This window comes from Taudactylus pleione, unplaced genomic scaffold (assembly GCF_031769625.1).
Source record: "Taudactylus pleione unplaced genomic scaffold, aTauple2 ptg000360l, whole genome shotgun sequence".
Classification (NCBI taxonomy): Eukaryota; Metazoa; Chordata; class Amphibia; order Anura; family Myobatrachidae; genus Taudactylus; species Taudactylus pleione.
Genome location: NW_028284761.1, coordinates 5,448,185 through 5,469,616, shown reverse-complemented (window position 1 = coordinate 5,469,616; position 21,432 = coordinate 5,448,185). Strand labels below are relative to the sequence as shown.

The window sequence follows — 21,432 nt, the reverse complement described above, 5'->3', positions numbered from 1 at the left end:
AGGCCTCTTTTAGAAACACCGATATAGACCGAAAGCTGCAAGATGGAACTCACAACTAATTCACTTAAAGGAAGATAAGGTCATAATTATAGAAAGTGTTTCTAATGCCCTAGAGCTTGGAAGTGTCTTCACAATGATGTGACTACTCAGTGACTGTTAACTATAATATATAAACTATTATGAAAGATAAGTAATCCTTTGGCGGAGAATAAATACAGATTGAAAGGTAACTCAATTTTTCATTTATACTTACCTCTGTGCATTCAATAACAATACATAAATGATATATTAATATTTCATCTCAGCAGAAGAAAGGGGAAAATACCTTTTCTGAAAGATGAAAAAAGACATTTTATCCACAATACTTATCCTCCAACTAGAAGTTATTGGTGTTCACAGCTGGAGTCCTCTGCAGACTGAAACTTAGTCAAGTCTGGAATGCAATCCTCAAATAGTTGAGGTACTTATGTGCTGAGCTTCTCAGCTTGATATAAGCAAACATAAAAGACACCAAAAAACAGTGGAGATGAACAACCTTTTTGCCAAGTTTCTACAAATTTCATTGGAAAAACAAGTGTTAGAATTTGAAATAAAATTAGTCCATACAATATTATTTTTGAAATAAAAAGCAATTAAGTAAACTCAGTTTTTTTTTAAATGCACTATTAATGTCTTTCTAACCCCTTATAAAAGATTTGAAACAACTGTTTTGGGGTCTTTAAACTATTTATAAAAGCTCTGTGAATGGATTTGCCATATTGACCCAAAATTGTGACCTAGTACAGAAGTTCATGTTAAATGCTGTGTTTACTGTAGCCATACTTTGTATGCATTTAGTAATACTGAACTTTTTGAAAACAGTCTAATGATAGCTGTTTAGAGAAATAATCCAATCTATATTGGAGCAATGATTCTTAATTTAATGTCTGTTGTGTTGTAACTTTAGGGTCAATCCAATTGTCGGCGAAGGATGTAAGTTGTTGTTGCCACAGTGTTAAAAAGCCGTCAATGGCATCTGAACTCGCACCCATCGTGGCCCGCTCCGAGATCAAATTTACACAATTTTGCTCAGAGCCCAATGGGTCTGCGAGTACTTTAGGGCGAGTTCAGGCTGCTGTAAAGTGCAGCTGTTGCCGCAATGACTCACATCTGTGAGATCTTTGGGGCTAATCGGATTGAGCTCTTTGGGACCAAACATATTTTAGCATATTCGCTGTTGTGCTCTTTTATTAATAATAATAATAATAATAATAATAATAATAATAATAATAATGTATTTTTTTTTGTATTTGACCAAGTTTATTATTCTTTAATACAGATATGGCTTTTTTGTATTTTTCTTGTGTTTTTAAACACATACAATTAAGAGTTGGGTTCCAATAAAGAAAAGAAAAAAGATAAAAAAGAACCTATTTGGTACCTTGGCAAAACCAGTTGTGGGGGGGTGGTCAGATATAAGAAAGAGATTAAAAGTTGGGAAGGGACGTGTCCTAATTTAACTCTGAAATTCAGAATAAAAAAAGCTGCACAGCATTTGTTCGCTATATGCAAAAGCCGATGGTATTTACCCTTCATACCAAAAACATAATACATTTGCACCACTTATATTGCAGCATGGTTATTTCCATGAGCTAAATTCTCCTTGTTTGCTCCAATTTTTTTTTGACCCAAACCCGGTATGCATGCTGAAAACCACAATGGACAGCTCTCTCGGTAAGAGCTGTCCTTTCAGAATGACCCAGAAGCCCCACTGGTGTCATTCTGCTCATGCCATGGGGGGGGAGTGCTGGGTGGGATCCAACTGGACACCTCTTACCACACTCGCAAGTAGAAGCCCATAGGCTTCTATAGGGTAACGCCATGTTACCCTATAACATCCAAGTGCTGGAATGCATCACACTCTGGGGCTTGGTGCATATGAGAATTTGCGGTCAAGTCCCTGAAAACTGTATTATCGGAGGTTTGACCACATTTCCTGTTTAGCTGCATCCCGCCCCATATCCATTACTCATTGTCCCTACTTCAACACCCCTACCATCATGCCTTTCCTTTGCTGCTACACTTTGTGAACCTGCCTCCAGGTCCTTCCATTCACCTCACCCAGTGGCGTCACAAGGAGGGTGCGGGTGGTGCGGGTCGCACCCGGGTGTCACCTGCCGAGAGGTGACACCAAGGTGCAGACTCTTTTCAGTGACGGTGTAAAGACATGAATGGAAATGATAGGGGATGAAAAAAGTAGAAATTTCCAGAGGCTGAGGTCAATGGCATCCCTCCACCAGGAGACACCACGGGGAGGAACGCCACTTACCTCACCTTCTGCCAATCTTCTGCTTTTTTTCATCTCCTACCACTTTAATTCACGACTTTACACCGTCACTCTCATCTCCCCTCCTGCTTCATGCTCTGGTTATTTTCTGTTTCCTATAAATGTTTTTCTTTGGAGAACCATTTAAGATTACTGACGAGTGATAACTAGTATATTACTTGTTATTAAATGGGGTCTTTGGTTCTCACCCTGCACTATCCATATCCCCAGTGTGCTCCCCCTCACAGTCAGAAACTCTAATTCTTCATGTATGCTCTTCCCAGGGAACCGGGTTATTGAATAGTACTGTGAATAACTGAACCTGAATATGAACGCTGATTGTCTCATTTGTATGCCTTTTTGTTAGGGATGTGCGCCGACCCCCATGTTTTGGTTTTGGATCTGTATCTCCTTCAAGGATCTGGATCTGGATTTGGTTTTGCAAACCACCCTCAAGTGTTTTGGTTTCGGATCAGGATTTTTTAAACAAAAAATAGATAAAAAGTTTTAAAAACAGCTAAAATCATGTAATTTATACAATCCTAAACACTAAATTCGGATTTAAAATCCGAATTCCGAACCACAAATAGATCAGAACCGTGACCCAGATTTACCCGGATCTCCTCAGGAGATTAGAACCGCGACTCGGATTTACCCGGATTCAAGAAATTCGGGTGGATTCGGATTTCAGGAGAACAGAACCGCACATCTCTAATTATTGTACATTTCTCTGTATGTTTCACTCCATATTAATAGAATAAAAAAATAACAAAAATATTAAAACTAAGAGGTCAACATAAAAAAGAATTATCTCCAAAGGATGAGTCTGAATATACCATACCATCTACTGATCAATTGGCTGTACATTACATGCTATATTTCATTTATCTTTTCTTGATATTATATCATGTTAAATTCATTTACAAAAGCTTCCCCAAGATTTCTATTACAGTATGTTGCAGATGAAGCAAAAAAAACCCCAAAAAACAATTATTGAAAACTATTAACACTAATTCTGATAATCCTGGTTAATCAGCGTGTATTATAGAAGATATTGCTAATTTGCCCATAGATTATAAAGCTATTACAATTCAACAAGGATAAGACAATGGAAAAGAGTGAGTGTCACTGAGTGTTTGATAGTGTTAGGTACAAAAATTAGAGATGTGCACTGACCCTCATGTTTTGGTGTTGGATCTGGATCTCCCATGGTTTTGGATCTGGATTGGTATTGCCAAAACCTCACCTCCGTGTTTTGTTTTTCGGTTTTGGTTATGGATCTGGATTTTGTCTTAAAAAATCATAAAAAACAGCTAAAATCACATCAAATGGGCCTTTTTTGTTCCTACAGTATTATTAACCTCAATAACATTTATTTTCATTCATTTTCAGTCAGTTTTGACCACCTCACAGCTCACAATATTGATTTTTTTTCATCTAGTTTAGGCCCAAAATTTGCACCTAGATAGCTGGCTGACTAAGCTAAGCTGCAGCAGTGGGCAGCACAAACACATTGCAGCTCAACTTCAAACCTGGCACATCAGGAAACACTTTTATTATTCAAGAGAGGACTGAGGGAGTTGGAGTATGTATGTAGTTGAAGGCAGGACAGGGACAGGAAGGGTTGATTGGTAGTAAATTTAATTAAATTTTTTGATTTAGAAAAAAATTATGAGGGAGATGGGGAGGAGGCATTTACAAATAAATGTTATCCATTCACATCAGTCCTTGCAACAGAAGAATCCTTGAGCATGGCTGCTGCAGCTGGGAGTTAATTTTCTCATACCAGAACTGACCAGGATCAGTGCTTTCCAAAAAAAATAAACAATTGACTTAAATAATCCTTTGCAAATCTTCTATTAAGGTATTTCCCTGTACAGGGACATAAAAAAACATAGTTAGTTAGTGGCCTCAAAGTACCACTTAACCTGTACAGATATGTGGCCAAGCGCAAGATCTATGATTTAAGGTAGGGGTAGCCAACCCCGGTCCTCAAGAGCTACCAACAGTGCATGTTTTCCAGGTCTCCTCACAGAATCACAACTATAATAATTAACTCCACCTGTGGATCTTTCTAAATGTTTTGGTGAGTAATGAATACACCTGTGCACCAGCTAGGTCTTCTGGAAAACGTGAGCTCTCGAGAACCAATGTTGGCTACCCCTGATTTAAGGCCTTACATTGTATCATTCTTGAGAATCCTGCACCTGCATCTGTGACTAGGAGTGGATTTTCATCCCAGAAGGGGACCGGGAAGAGTGCTTCCGAAAACAATTGAATGAAATAATGATTTGTATTATCTTTGGTAAAGGTATTTCCCAGCCTGTACAGGGACATTAAAAAAACAGAGTTAGTTTTAGTGGCCTTAGTTCAAACTGCCATTGTTCCGACTGTCCACTTAACCATATCAGATATGTGAACAAGCGGATCAGAGCATTAAATGCAACATTTCAGATTTAAGGTTTAAGTCTTACATTGTGTCTTTCTTGAGAATTCTTGAGCACCATACCTGCTTGCTGAGAGTGGGTTTTTTTCATCCCAGAATGGACCAGGAAGCATGCTTTCCAAAATGAGATAAACAATTAACTTAAATAATCCTTTGCAAACCTTCTGTAAAGAAATTTCCCAACCTGTAGAGGGACATTAAAAAAAACAGAGTTAGTTAGTGGCCTTCAGATTGCCATTGTTCACACTGTCCCCTTAACCATATTACTTAGATATGTGAACAAGTGGAACAGAGCATTAAATGCAACATTTCAGTTTAAGGTTTAAGTTTTACGTTGTGTCTGGAGACCATTTAGAAAGCAAAAAAAAAGCTCCACCACAAGTGGCAGATGACTAAACTCACACACACAGGTTTATCACCATGATGATCTGTCTGGATCATCATGGTGCCCCCAAGACCAAGATTGTGCAAATGCTGCCAAAAGAGAGACTGACACCACAGCTAAACATAAGAGTCACCTTCTGGATGTGAATTCTCTCATTTGCATGGGGAAAACCCACCCCTCAGATGAGATGGATCTCAGCCAGTGGACAACATTGAAATCACCATTAAAAAGTCACAATGGAAGACTACAGTGTGGAGAATCTTTCTTCATAGTCAGGAGAGGCCTCAGAGAACATGAAAAGAGATGCTCTAGGTGCTGAACTTCAAGGGATTTCTCCATCATGTTCTGTAGTGTGGAAAGGTTTAATTCACATGTTTTCTATAAAGCAGTTGAAAGTTACAGCCTTCAAAATGTCTGGCTATAACACCCACCATTGCCAGGAATTACCAAAGATTATTGCAAGCAAAGGATTCATCTGTCCGGAATCTGTCTGGGAATTCATGGATCGTATTTGGCCTGAATGCACTAATACATCCAGTGATTCTGTGTTCTGTAGCCGACTTTAATCCTACCTGAATCGCAAACTGAAATATGGAATAGTAATCACAGACGACACGGAGGCCTTTATTATTCCGCTGCCTGCATGCCAACCAATACCTCCCAGACTACACCCACTGGGGGGACCAGGTCTTGATAATGACCATCCCCATCTATTGCTAGGCCTTCTTCTTCCAAACCAGCCATCCTGAACTTCCTGTCCAAAAAGGGTGAACAGGGTACAGAAAGAGGAGCTAGATGTCCCCAATGACATTTTTTTTTATCTATAATAGATGATGTGGAGACATAAGATCTTCAGATGTTGGAACAGGGGCTCCCACCTATTTGGCTTCCCTCCAGAGAACAGAGCTCTGTTCCTCAGGAAGTGTCTATGCCTGAGCTGATAGGTAGGTAGTCTTTGTCTATTGGTAAACACCTTTCAGGAGATGGCAACCCAAAATAACACAACTATAATAATAATGTGTCCACTGATAACCAGCCTGGTCCCTTAACAGCAACATACCCCATATGGCCAACTCATAACATGACACCCAGTTTGCAGCCTCCTCTTCCTTATGACACTAATCCAGTCACCACGGTTGATCAATCAGCCATGTGTGATCCACCCAATTTTTGTCCTTCTACATTCTAACATCATAATAACACACTATAACACACTAGACTTATAATCTTTGCTTCTGTTTATGTTTTTGAATAGAACATGTTTAGAAATTAGGATGTCCACTCTATATAGGTTTGTAAATAAATGTAGGTTTTAGTTTTTAGAGCATATAACTGTTAGGATAACATTTCTGCTACGTTTCAGATAAAAAAAACAAATTTTTGTAACCCAATAACTTAAAAAAAAAAAGTTTTAATTGCAATATTCATGCAGCCCCTTGACAGACAGCAGCACAGCACCCCTGTGCAGCTATGCCGATGCCAGGTGTGGCTAACATGCACACAAAAACATTGTTTATTTTTTGGGCAGCAGTCCTTTGACAGACAGGAGCACAGCACCCCTGAGCAGCTACGCTGATGACAGTGACAGTCAGGTGTGGCTGACATGCACACAAAAATATTGATTATTTATTTTTTGGGCAGCAGCCCCTCGACAGACAGGAGCACAGCACCCCTTCGCAGCTACGCCGATGACAGTGACAGCCGATTACAGGTGTGGCTAACATGCCACACAAAAAAATGTGTTTATTTTATTTTTTTTAACACTGGGGTGAACCTCTGAAAAGAGGCAGCAGCCCCTTAACAGACAGCAGCACAGCACCCCTGCACTGATGACAAGTGTGGCTAACACTAATTTATTTTATTTTTTTCACACAGGGGGTGGGTGAAGAGCACCTCTGAAGGACAGAGCACCCCTTGGACAACACAGAACTACAGCCAGCCAGTCCCTATGGACAGGACAACGACAGCCAGCCAGCCCTATGGACACGACATCAGCCAGCCAACTTTTTTTGCCAAAAATGATTCATAGTCCAATAAGATGTGACTAGGATGCGCCAGGAGACTGTACTGATTAATGTTATATGCAACACTTGTATATCAACAGAGACATAAAGGGTAGCTCACACAGTCATATTGGAAGTCGTGTCTTCAGAGGTGGAGAAGGACTCACTGCTGCCCTGAGCCAGCCCGACACTCCAAACATGGGGCATCAGAGGAGGGAGTGGGACCGGCGACAGTAGAAAATGGAGAGCTCCCCAGAAGCTATGAGCTGCTATACACATTGCAGGGCACATACCAGGAGGAGCATACAAAGGATACTTTAGGCAGCGCTGAAGCAGCGCTACTGGCAGCAGTGTGCCATTCTGGGCAACCTGCTAGCCAAATACAGGGGCCGAGGGCAGCAATGGTGCCAGCCCCAGGACCTGCACCATGGATGATGGTACTGCTCTCATACCCCTACCTGCAGTGCTACTTGTCTTTAAATGGCATACATTGTCACGTCTTTGTACTGCCTGCAGTGGTACACTGCTATAGTCCCTAATATATAGGTTTTCCACAACTTTTTATTATACAATATCTAAAAGCTTTTTCTTTCCAATTTTCAAACCCAACAATCCGTATAAAATATATTTTTTCTACAGTAATGTGTCTTTTACTCATATCTGTAGGGTACTAAAATATATTACATTACAATTACAAATGTGCGCAAAGGCACTGGGGCCTATTCATGATAACTAAATAAAGGGAGTTAATTAGGTTTAGAACTCACATGGATTTCTACCTAATTACTGTAGGAATTCATCATTCCTCCTCCCCATAACTATCTATTCCGAAAAGCTGTCATTTTTGCGATGACAGCTTTTTAGAAAATAGATTCTTTTCCCTCTCTACTCTACCTTACCGCAGCTGTAATCAGTGCTGCGCATGTGCCGTTACGTTCATAAAAGTGGCGCATGCGCAGCACTGATTATAGCTGGAGTAATTCAGTGTCCGCCCCCCCAACATCCCTCCCCCTCTGCTCCCCTCTCCCACCTACCTGGCCGCTGGGACACAGTCTGCAGCCGCGGACCTCGACCTCCCGTCTGGGGATTTTTTTTTTTTGTTAAACTTTATTGTTTTTTTTCTTTACTTTACTGCATTTTGCGAACACAGGGGGTCATTCAGACCCACTCGCAAGCAGCAGTACGCTTGCAAGTGGGTCGATGTTCCCCACTGCGCATGCGCACGACGGAGGGAGCTCTGTCGTGTGCATGCGCGAGACCCGGACTGCGACAGCCAAGCTGTCGCTCCGGGTCTCGCACCAAAGGGGGCATGTTGTCGATGGTGACTGACAGCACACCCCCTTTGGTGGGCGTGCCTGCCAGACGGAGGCGTTCCCATGGGAACGCCTACTGTCTGAAGCCGGCCCCACTGACATTACTAGTGATGTCAGTGGGAGTGATTTTGGCTCTGATAGAGCCACAATCACTCCAGGGCTTGTGGCAGGGAGACCCTACCACAGGGTCTCCGTCGCAAGTCCGATGGTCGCGATGGTCAAGACCATCGCGACCATCTTTTTGGATGCTCGTATATGCTGTGGGTGGTGACCCACAGCTATACGAGCGTCCAGGAGGACGCTCCATTTTAATGGAGGAGGGTCCTGATTCAGAGCGAGCGCTCTGGTCAGAGCGTCTGGCTCTGAATCAGGCCCATAGTCTGTGTCAGAGCAGCAGCCGAAGCCAGAAGAGGAACCGGGAGCAACAGAGGGAGCCGGCGGAGGACCTGGTCTTGGTGAAAGCAGGTAAGTGTAACCCGTTGTACGCCATCTGAGAGTGGCGTATAGTAACACCATCAAATTCTGAAAATACATACTTTTCGGAATTTGATGAATAGCATAATTTCTACATCCCCATACTAATGTACTAATGTACTAAAGTATGGGGAGTGTGGAAATTAATTCACACAGACTTAACCAGGAGATATCAGTGATATGTGTTAAGTGTGTTCATGAATACTAAAATAACGGTAATCAAGGAAAATGTCCTTAAAACTGTTAATTTAGTGTTGATGAATAGGCCCCACTGTGTTTTGGTTTTGGTTCTAAATCGTGGTTCTCAGTCGTGATTTGCTTTTGGCAAAACCACCCTCAAGTGTTTTGATTTTGGATCTAGATTAAAAATTCAGCCCAAATCTCGCAATTTGGACTTTTTTTTGTTATTATTAACATCAATAACATTAATTTCCTGTGATTTCCAGTCAATTATGTTCACTTCACAATATAGTTTTCACCAATACAGGCCAAAGGCTGCAGCGAGCTGGCTGGTTAAAGTAAGTGACAGAGCAGCGGCACAAGCACACGGCAGTGTAAAAGAATATACAGTAGCTCATTTATTAAACATAGCGGCGCAGCACTGGAAGACAGGATAACAGTTAAATAAATTATATGATTACTCTTCTCCAAAACCGCTAGTCTAGATGCTGCTAGTGTCAGAAGAATAGTTATTTTTAAATTTTTTTATTTAACCATTTTGCTGCACCAGACTGAGCTAGCCGAGGAAGTAACACGATAGCAGGAAGACATACGGCATGGGATCCCCCTTCCATAACGTTAACCAGCCCCAAACAGGGCTGGAATCCCAGTCCTGGAATCCCTTAAAAAATGTTGACCCCCCCAAAAAAAATGGGGTCCCCCATCCTGACGAACAACCACTGGGTGCTGGGTGGGTTAATGGTCATAAAAAAGTTAATAATATTGTTCTTTATAGATGACCCATTTTGCACATCTGCGGAATTGGTCCAGCACAGACGCCCCGCTATCAGATATGTACGTAAACCATCAGGTTTACGTACATATCTGAATCAGACCAACTGTCATAGCCACCGTTCCCATGCTCTCAGCCAATCAGTGCTTCCCCTTTAATTTTTATGGAGGTCCTGTGAGCGACCCGGTCACACTGCGCCGTGGCTCTGCTGTCACTGTGCCCAGAGCCAGTCCATCAGGATATTTTGGTTTTGCCAAGTGTCGGGATAATAAATTGCAAAAGGGTTGTTATTTCTTTTTAGTAAATGTATACCATCATATACCGCGCAATTCAGTGGCAAGTTGCAACCGTACTAGTTCAGTTTTACCAAATATTTTCCCCCAAAGTGGGTAAATAGCAAATATTTAGTATTTACCAAAGAGAATTAAGACCAATTGTTTTTTAAATAACAGGAAACATTTAAGTTTTCAATTATTGCAAAAAATACAATATATCCTACAGCGTTAGTAAATCTCTATGCATTTGTCACAGCTGGGTCAATATCACTTGCTGCAGACATTTATAAGTCTCTACATCAGCATATTGTAATTGTAAGCAAAAGTTATTTGGGCGAAGGAGAGTGGATGGAGGGCGGCCGGAGGACGGGAAGAGAGGTCAACGGAGAAACGAGCGCAGATTTCACGCAGGAAAGACGGCCTTATCTATCACAGCACAGATGTTATAAATGCTGAGAAGGGACTCACTATACTGTAGCATAATCGTGTTAATAGGGTTTATAGCGTCTTTAAGTTTGAACCGTTTGAGAACTGCTGCGGATTGCTTTTTTTTTTTTTTTTTTTAAATATGATTTTTAAATTTCTTCTAAAAAAGAAAAAAAACATTTTTTTAATTTGTTATTAAAAATAGAGACGGCTTACAAACATATATGAGTACACACAGGTATAACAATCAAACAAAAATATAGATATAGAGTATAGCTATCACCTTGGCTTTATGCAGGTTTTCAAGCCCTACCTTTTTAGCCCTTTTATTTCATATTAATATCCTAGTGATGGTATTTTATTGCATGTACACTGTACACTGGGAAGCTGAATTTCCAATATGCAGAGCTTAGGTTGTTTGGTCAGCTCTATGATTACTCTTGTTAATGAACCAAGCAAATTGCCTACTCTGAAAACTGCCGAAGTGACGAATAAGAACTATCCCTTTATGTTTTTCTGCTGCTGTAATCTAAGCAGGAATCTTCTACAAGTTTGTTTATTTTTTTGTATTTGTTTATTTGCAGGTGATCACCACCAGGTGGCAGTATGATAACAATGGGAGCTATGAATGAGCAGGATCTCCTAAAGCCATAGGGCCTGATTCAGAGCCGTTCGCTATTTGCGGTCGTTCGTTCAAAAACAAGGGGTGGCTATTCAAATGATCCTTTCGCAAATTGCAGTCTGTTCACACCTCTAAGTCTGAACGAGCGTGCAAAACATACGCTCGTTTATTTGTTAAAAACGCCCCCTGGCCGCACGCACCATACGTCATGTCCGCTATTTATTAGATTAATCGAGTACATCGAACAGCGTATGAACTGCTCGCTATTCTTGTGGTTGGTTTTTGCTACCACAATTTTGCGAGCAGTTCTGGCTATAAAATAACCAAGTGACGTGGTCAATGACGCTGCTATATTAATTATGCACTCCCTTAAAACGCCCGTTTTGACCTTTAAGCACGCCTGCGTTCGAATTCCACTCCCCCGTTTACAAGCACCTTCCCCTGTTACCACCCACATACGCCTCATTCTGTCATTCAAATTAGCAGGCACTCGCTATATAGCGTACAAACGATTTTCGGCCGTACTGACTGGTTCGCGCATGCGTACTAAAAACCATACGCATGCGCAGATGTGCGAACATCGCTCAGAACGAGCGTACGGCCGCTAGCGAGCGTCTCTGAATGAGGGCCATAGAGCCTGATTCAGAGCCGTTTGCTATTTGCGGTCGTTCGTTCAAAAACAAGGGGTGGCTATTCAAATGATCCTTTCGCAAATTGCAGTCTGTTCACACCTCTAAGTCTGAACGAGCATGCAAAACATACGCTCGTTTATTTGTTAAAAACGCCCCCTGGCCGCACGCACCATACGTCATGTCCGCTATTTATTAGATTAATCGAGTACATCGAACAGCGTATGAACTGCTCGCTATTCTTGTGGTTGGTTTTTGCTACCACAATTTTGCGAGCAGTTCTGGCTATAAAATAACCAAGTGACGTGGTCAATGACGCTGCTATATTAATTATGCACTCCCTTAAAACGCCCGTTTTGACCTTTAAGCACGCCTGCGTTCGAATTCCACTCCCCCGTTTACAAGCACCTTCCCCTGTTACCACCCACATACGCCTCATTCTGTCATTCAAAATAGCAGGCACTCGCTATATAGCGTACAAACGATTTTCGGCCGCACTGACTGGTTCGCGCATGCGTACTAAAAACCGTACGCATGCGCAGATGTGCGAACATCGCTCAGACCGAGCGTACGGCCGCTAGCGAGCGGCTCTGAATGAGGGCCATACATCACTAGAAGCAGGACTCTGTATGTGCTGGGGAATGGTACCTTCATCATTTCCGGATGCTTGTTGCTGTCAGTTTTGTCATGCAAGTGATGCACAATGTTACTGTTTTATGCTACAGCAATTTGTGCTCTATGCAAACTATCTAAGAAGTGATTGTTTTCCAGATTTTATTAAGGAACAATATATAACCTTATTACTGTGTCACCTGACTGCTGATTTGTTATTATATCCATTTATAGAAAACATAATGGTTTATAACAGATACTGTATTATAAATTTGATTCATACTGTACATCACTGCTTTTAGTTGCAGCCATGCGCTGTGTGCCCATTGTCATTCACCAAAGCAATCTGATTGGCCAATGGCTTGTACTATCAAAGGGACTGTTTCACTACGGATCGCTATTCTGCTTATAGGCACGCAACGCAGTTGCTAATATCAGCGGGGATATGTAAATGTCTGCATACGCAGTGCGATTGCAGCCTGACATAAGGACGCCCACTTCCCCATACTCACATCCGTATACTTGGGCAACAAAGTGAAACAATTGGTAACATCGAGTAACATCGGACCCATACGCACAGGTAAGGCAGGTCAAACCTCACTAGGAGACAGCATGAGACGGCAGGGGTAAGTTATACATTTGCCTAGCCACCAAAAACCTGGTGTCTGATTCTGTCAGCGGCGGGCTGGGCCGGGGGCCAGGGTGCCATGTGCCCCCGGGCCGCAGCGTCATGCGGGCCGCGGGCCGCCTGTGTCACTGTGACACAGACTGCACCGCGTGTGTAGCGCTGACCGGACGGAGTTCGGTCAGCGCTACACAGCACAAACACACAGCCGCCGGAGCCGGCAGCTGTGTGTTTGCTGTATCAGCAGCCGCTGAGCGACTGTCAGACTCTCATCGGCTGCTGCTGCTCCCACTGCGGGAGCCATCTTCCGGCTCCCGCAGTGGGTAATGGGAGAGACGTCGTCATGACGACGTCACTCCCATAATGCAAAGCGGCCGGAGGAGCCGGTAGAAGCGTCGGGACCAGGAGCGGGAGTTTCAGGTAAGTGTTTTTTTTTTTTTTTATTAAGTCTCTCTCTACTGGGGCGGGGACTACTGGGGGCACTACCAGGGGTGGATTACTATGGGGGCACTACCAGGGGGGGATTACTACTGGGGAACTACCAGGGGGGTGGATTACTACTGGGGGCACTACAAGGGGGGGGACTACTACTACTGGGGGCACTACAAGGGGGGAGATCTACTACTGGGGGATCTACAAGGGGGGACTACTACTACTGGGGGCACTACAAGGGGGGGACTACTACTACTGGGGGCACTACAAGGGGAGGGGACTACTACTAGGGACACTGCATAGGGGGGAGGGGACTACTACTAGGGGCACTACATAGGGGAGGGGACTACCAATGGGGGCACTGCATCGAGGGACCACTGCTGGGGGCTCTATATAAAGGGCAATACTGGGGGTACTGCATAGGGGGGAGACTACAACTGGGGCCACTATTTAAGGGGCATTGCAAAAGGGTTACCACTATTGGGGGCACTGCATGGGGGGTGGACTGCTACTGGGGGCACTATATAAGGGGCACTACATAGGGGGTACCACTATTGGGGGCACTATATAATGGGCATATTACTGGGGGCACAAGGGGCACTGCACAGGGGGAACCACTACTGGGGGCACAATATAAGGGGCTTACTACTGGGGGCACAAGGGGCACTGCATAGGGGGGATCACTACTGGGGGCACTACTGGAGGCCTGCATAAGGGTGTTCTCTCCTGTGGCACACGGAGGCACTATGACAGGGGGCTGCCCCTAATCTTTATTTTTACCTTACATTAATCCCATATGGACCCGCCTCCTCCCTGAAACACTTGAGGGGGGGGCGGCGCCGTAGCACGCACGTTCTTCGGGCACCCTGGCTACACGCTACTCTTCTGCCTGGGCCGCCTGCATGCATTTGCCCCCCAGGCTAAAAGTTGCCAGCCAGCCCCTGGATTCTGTCACCAACAGAAATTAGGGGGGTGGAGAAATTTTACAGCGCCCAGGAATGGCGCTACAAGCTAGCAAACTGTAACTTAGGCTGTCGTTTAATGCCAGAAGGTTTAGTGAGAGCCTAAAACACTGAGAGGCATATTTTTTAAACTTATATATTAAACACATTTTGGTGTTGAAAACAGTTTCCCTGTTTCCGATGGCAATAGCAGCCCCTGTTAGCCATTGTAGCTTATAGGCTACATATGACATCATTTACCGGGAGTGGGATTCTCAGGACTCCGCCCCGGTAATAACCACAAGTGCATGCACGGATGACCAGTGCAGTGAGTCTCGCAGCATAAAGTAAATTGATCGCTGATGTGATCACTTTACTTTACACATTGCAGGGACAGGCTTCCATCGGAGCCTCTGACCGTGGATGTGATTTTCATACATCCGGGCGGTACAGAATTTCTTATTGCCACTAAAAGCGCAGATAATAAATAATAAATGAGTGACATAAATAATATTATACATTAGGTCTCCTTTTACCATTGCAATATACAATGAGCTTGGGCCACTTGCTTATGTTTGCCTCAAAGACAAAAATTTCCAGATAGCACCTGGGTACCACCTTGGAATGACCATGGACCATGCAGCGGTTACATGGCTCTCATCTATCCTGCACCCATTGGGTTGGCAGTCGGGACACCAGCCGTCAATAGACTGACAGCGGCATCCCGATGCTCAAAATCCCAACAGGGGCTATGTAAGTATTTTTACCCTCCCCTCTTCACCCCCTAAACCTATTCCTCCTTTCCTGTATCCTAACCCTAATCTTCCCCCCACCCGCACTCTAACCTGAAACCTCCCCATTAGTGCCTAAACTTAACCGTGGCTAATTACCTCACCCGGGGCTATCCAATTATCCCCGAAGCCGACGCTTATCAGGGATTTTGTTTCGCCTGCCTCAGGAAGGCGAAACCAAATCCCCGATAAGAAGGTGTTTTTCTCCCAATCGCTGCAGAGAAAATACATAGGTCCGCGACTTTTTGCGAATCCTATGTATTATCGTGAGATAAACAGAACATTTTCGGGTGTAGTAAACAAGGTTTAATTGGATAGCACGTTAAAAAAAAATTGGCGAAAAATACCAGAAAATCCGCAAAAAATCCAGTTTTCTACAACTGAATATTTTTCGTAGCTAATTGGATACCCCCATGTGGGGCCTATACAATTATAGTACAGTATGACTGGATGCATGTGATTTACAACATGGAGAAACAGCGTAATAGACTGAAAAGCTTCCCTCTGCCCCCAGTGATATCCTGCCACTAATTCCCTCCTTCAGAACCATTGTGCAATCAATGGCAGCGTTTACCCACGTGAAAATTATTATTCTAAATCAATGTTGCCATAAAAATTTGCATTAAGGGCCTTATTCAGGGGTGGATGCTGTGTCGATGTCGGACGCGAGCGCGGGTGATGTTTTCAGTCTGCGCAGGCGTCCTGATGGTAACCGCTCTGAGACATAGAATGAATTTAAATGCAGAGAGAGATTTTCAGTGGGCTTTTCTGTGTGATAACAGAAAGGTGACTAACCAGACGTGGGCATGTCGCAGGTTTGCTGCAGGCGGCCATGTTCTGCACCTTCATACGGCTGGTGCAGTCTCCAGTGATGTGGCTGATGGTGCATCTAAATATGCACAGCAATGGATTGGCACCACAAAAGTTGGGCGTATCAGTAGGAAGACCAGCGGCAGCGACATTAGCATAAAGACGCAGTTGCAGTCGCAACTCCGTCTACCTCGGAAACAGGCTCTGAGACAGATGTCGGGTTATAGTAACTTTATCATCGCATGCTGAAGACTATTGCACAATTTACCGTATGTCAAACAATAGAGCTTTTGAACTTGGGACCTGATTCAGATCGCTCGCTAGGAAGAGTTTGCACGCAGCCAGCCGATTGGTTGCATTCTGGGCATGCGTACGGATCGCAATGCACATGAGCGAACCAGTGTGAGCAAATGGGAGCATTCGCTCGCTGCGCATAGATAGCCCGGCTGAATGAGTGACAGGAGAAGCCGTTTGTGAGTGGTGACAGGGGCTGGTCACTATAAATGGGGGAGTGGAGGTGTCGCAGCGTCTCAATGCCGTTTCAGTGGCGTGCATAATTAAGAGGCACAGTCATAGCACACGTCACATGGTTGAAAATCACACTGAATCACTCGTAGTGCTTGCGGAAGTGTATGGTCAGCACAAATGCTGCGATCGCTTCCGATGGTACTCAATGTTACCGATGGTTGCATTCATTTCCTGGAAACATGCACAACTGGGCATCTTAGACAGGCTCGTGGGCGTCTGCATTCACAATGCGATCGCACGTTAAGACATAGTAGGCGTGCTAATGCCTTGCTGTGCGATCTCTTGCCTTGACGAATTTGCATACGCATCTAGCGAGCAAACGCATCTGAATTGAGCCCTTGGTCACATCTGGCCTCTGGGGTACCAGTAGCGACATCCTTGCTCTAGATGATAATGTTGCAGACCATTTCTCTGTGATTTATTTTTTGTTTGCTTCTTGTTAAAAATTTAACAAAAAAAAAAGAAAAGTACAGTACAAAAGCCCAAAAAGTCTAAGAATTTTTCAACAGTTTCTTTTGTTGTCTAGTCTACAAGCAAAATAAGGAGTTGCGGCTCCATCTATTTTGTTATGAATATATCCGTCTAGAGCACTACTCCAAACAACCACTGGCATTCCTTCTGTCAGTGCATCTCACTTTTGAAATAGACTATAAACGTAACCCATCATCCTCATTGCAAAGTATTTTCCAATTCATCATTAGAACATACTGGGTCACCTCAATGTCTACCCGCAGCTCCACCCCTACCCCACTCTCTGTCTTCTGCTGCGCCCCCACTCTGTCCAACCCTGCCCCCTCTTTGCCTACATTTCTGTTCTGCTCCAGCCCCGCTCTGTCCAGCCCCCCTCTCTGCTTTCTCTATCCTGCTCAAAATCTGTGCTGTCCCCCTCACCCTCCACCCACCCTGTCCCACCCCCCCTTTTTGTCTCAACTCCCCTGATCTCTCCCATCTCCACAATATTTACCAAATTCCCTGTGGCACTAGTCCTCCTCCGGCCCCCCTGTTTGGCTATGGACTGTCCTGTCTCCCTAGTAGTGTGAGCCGTTAGGACAAATGCCTTGGCTCCCAATGCGCATGTATATTGGAGACAGAACAGACAATGGAAAATTATTATATAAATATTATTATAGTATGCACTGTATATGTGTCACATGGATTGAATATATAATTAACTTTTATTCCAGAATAGTCATGAAATATGAAGTATTATACCAAAATAGTAATAAAATACAAAATGACTGAAACTACATTTATTTGTTTTTTGGAGTTTTTTGTTTTTTGCTTTTTCTCTGACTCAAACAAAAATCAATATTCTTTTCAATGAAGTGTAAAAATGTTTCGGTTTGGTATGTCAAGTACTTGTCATACAAAGCGTCCAGTGTGATTTGTCTTTTTGTTGCCTTAAATGTGAGAGAACAGTATTTGAGGGTAATAGCATTGAAGAGAACAGTGTTTTGACTGTTGAGTTAAGATTGTTTTAGCAATTTACAGTACAAGACACCAGGGGATCAAAATGTGAGGGATAAGGAATTTGTATTAGAGATTTCATAAGGTACTGCCAATGAAGATTGAGGACCTTGGGTATATTGCAATTGATTAATAAAATACAGTATTATTGATGTTACGGACCCACCTGATGAAGTTCACCTTTGACATATTGTAGTAAGTGGGTATACATTTTTGTCCAAACCTAAGAACCTTATTATTCATTATACTCCATGTTAGTTGTTAGAGTTTATTATAATTGTTTTGATTATCAGTAGTCTTAGGGCCTAATTCAGAGTCACTCACTATTTGCGAGCGCTCGCTCTGAATAAGGGTGGATTAAAAAAAAAAAAAATCCGCCTCCAAGCCACTCGCATAGCTGTTGGTGACAACCCACAGCTTTTGCGAGCGGCCTGGTGATGGTCGCGATTATTGTGACCATCGGGCTTGCGACAAGACCCTTGTGGTAGGGTCTTGGTTCCCGCAAGCCCGAGTGAAATTCTTGCTCTAATAGAGCAGGAAGTTCACTACTGATATCACGAATGATGTCAGTAGGGCCGCCAACAAACGGCAGGCGTTCCTTCGGGAACGCCTCCTTTTGTCCAGCCACCCCCCCTCCCCGCCTACAAAATGAGGCGAGCTGTCAATCAACATCGACAGCCGCCCCATTTTGTAGCGAGCATTGTGCGCACTGGCCGACCATCGACCCGCTTGCAAGCGCTATGCGGGTCTGAATCAGGCCCTTAGTGCTTAGAGTGCGCATGTGCATTTTCGTTTTTCTGCATGGCATACAAGTCCCAGCATCTCAGCACTTCATATTATGTTTAAAATTAAAGTGTGCAGCCCAGCTCCTCTTCCTTTTCCTCTGTATTTGTGTATGTAGTATACACTTGAAGGTTGGATTCCTTTTGCATGGACTTTAATGAATAGAGGTCCTTGCATTGTTGTCTATACATTGGAATGGGCACTATTATAGGGAAGTCCTGGATACATGTAAATAATGTGTCAGTATTAGGGATGTTAGAGACCCACCTAATGAAGTTCACCTTGACCTGGTGGATGGGAATACATTTTTAGCCAAACAAGTGCTAAGAACCAAATTTATACTTCATGTTAATTGTTAGAGTTTATTATAATTGTACTTAGTGCTTAAATTGCGCACCTGCATTTTCTTTTTACTGATTAATAAAATACCTCAGTGATAAGCAGGTATAATATCAGCAATGAGTGTCAATGGGATAGCAGGTAAAAACTGGTGATTAGTCTAAGGACCCCTACATAGTTAAGAGGCACTTTGCAACACTTACTGGACAAGTATGACTCATAATTAAGATACTCTTATTGGTGCAACAAAGGGATTCACAAGGCCAATTTGTCGCGCTTAGGAATGTTGTTTTACACAATATTGCATTGCTGTAAGGGAACGCGTATGGATTTTTATATCAAAATGGTGGAAAAATATGCAAAACTTGAGAGTTCTAATGACCAGGACACAAGTAAGTTTCTATGGGCTTGGTGGAGAGGTGAAGGTACTGTAAAGATTCACATGATCCTCCGAAACAAGATTTGCTGTAGTTTTTAGGGCTGCGGATATCAAACTACATTTGAAAGCATGTCTAACATTTTGGGAACCAACAGGGATGTCAGACCCAGAAATCAGTCTCAAACAGTTAGAAAATGTTACTTTATGATGCTAGTTCCAGTCTTACCAACCCAGACATATTGGTCTCACCTATCATGGTTCTGGTATTCTGTAGATCTGGCACGGGGCCCAGGGTATTAACTGAGGAGTGCAGGAAATGGGGAGGCTTCAAGATACCACGACTCATAGGTAATACAGATACTGGCAGACTAGAGACACTAGGAATCATGGACCGGAGCAATGCAAGGATACTAGAATTCCAACAGGAACCCAAGCCAATGGGCAGCCTCTCACCTGATGGGCCTAGGACCAATCCGGCCAGAGAACTACTCCAGTGACAAGAAGTCTGGACCTGGGGAACAAGCCAGGAATCTGAGCCTTATGTAACCAGGGAAAAACTAATGAAGCTATATCCCTGGTACAGCTCTGACGCAAGACCAAGACCATAATCCAGAAGGGGAACTCAGGATAGAGAGGCACTTCAAGCACCTCGATGCTAAAAGACTGTGACCTGATCATGCCCTCCAGACCCAGTTTCTGAGCGACCGCTTGCTTCCTCTGACCGCCTCTGAATGAGGCCCTCTATCTCCAATTTTTATGCTGGGAATATTTCTGCATTTTTTTGTCTGCTTGGATTTTGTACTGTTTAGATGTTTTGAGTAAAGCTTCTCTCACACAATGCCAAATATCTGAGAAATGTTGAATACTTTGTTCTGAAGCAGGAACTGCATTGGCAGGGAGTGGTGTGAATAACGGAATTCTGGGATGCAGACCAAAAACTGTAAAAGATGGAGTAGAGTTTGATGATTTGTTGTAAGGATAATTATGAGCAAATTCTGCCCAAGGGAGTAATTGAAGCCAGTCCTCTTGTGAAGATGATATGAACATTCTCAGAAAGGTCTCCAAATCCTGGATAATTCTCTCTTTGTCCATTGGACTGTGGGTGATAAGCAGAGGAAAAGATCAATTTTATTTGGAGAGCTTGACACAGAGAATGCCAAAACAAGGCAATGAATTGCACACCTTGTCCTACACGATATCTTCTGGGCACCCATGAATATGAAAGATCTCTTTGACAAACAATTGGGCTAAAACAGGAACAGAAGAAAGACCACGGAAAGGAACAAAATGTGCCATGTTAGAAAATCTGTCTACTATTACCAAAATAGTAGTGTATCCATCAGAACTAGGTAAGTCTGTAACAAAATCCATATATATATATATATATATATATATATATATGGGTCCACGGTTGATGAGGAATTGCCAATGGTAGTCCTTCATCTGCAGAACCCAGTCAAGAGCTTTTATGTTGGGCACAGATGGCATAGGCGGATATATAAGTTGCTGGACATCTTGACAAAGTGAGAGCCACCAATAACTTCTGGAAATGAAGCTATAAGTTTTACATACCCCAGCATGTCCTGCAAATTTAGTGCAATGAGGCCATTGAAGTTTGAATCGAAGATCTTCTGCAACAAAAGTTTTACCAAGAGGTGGAAAATCTGCTATGCTGAGAGGATTAATAAAGTTTTGTGGTGCAAGGGACACCATAGTCTCTTCTTCCATCATAGAACATAACAATGCATCAGCTTTACAATTCTTGGTACCAGGCGGAAAGTGAGTCGTAAATCAAAATGTGAAAAGAATAATGCCCATCTGACTTGCCTTGGAATCATGCATTGGGCAGTTTTCAAATACAATATGTTCTTGTGATCAGTGAGAACTGTAATAGG

At 43.2% G+C, this 21,432-nt stretch overlaps 1 pseudogene; it reads left to right on the top strand.

Annotated features, from left to right (window-relative positions):
• The window catches only part of LOC148508551 (uncharacterized), a 106,654-nt pseudogene extending 86,448 nt beyond the window's left edge, over positions 1 to 20,206 (top strand).
• The last annotated feature ends 1,226 nt before the right edge of the window (positions 20,207 to 21,432 follow it).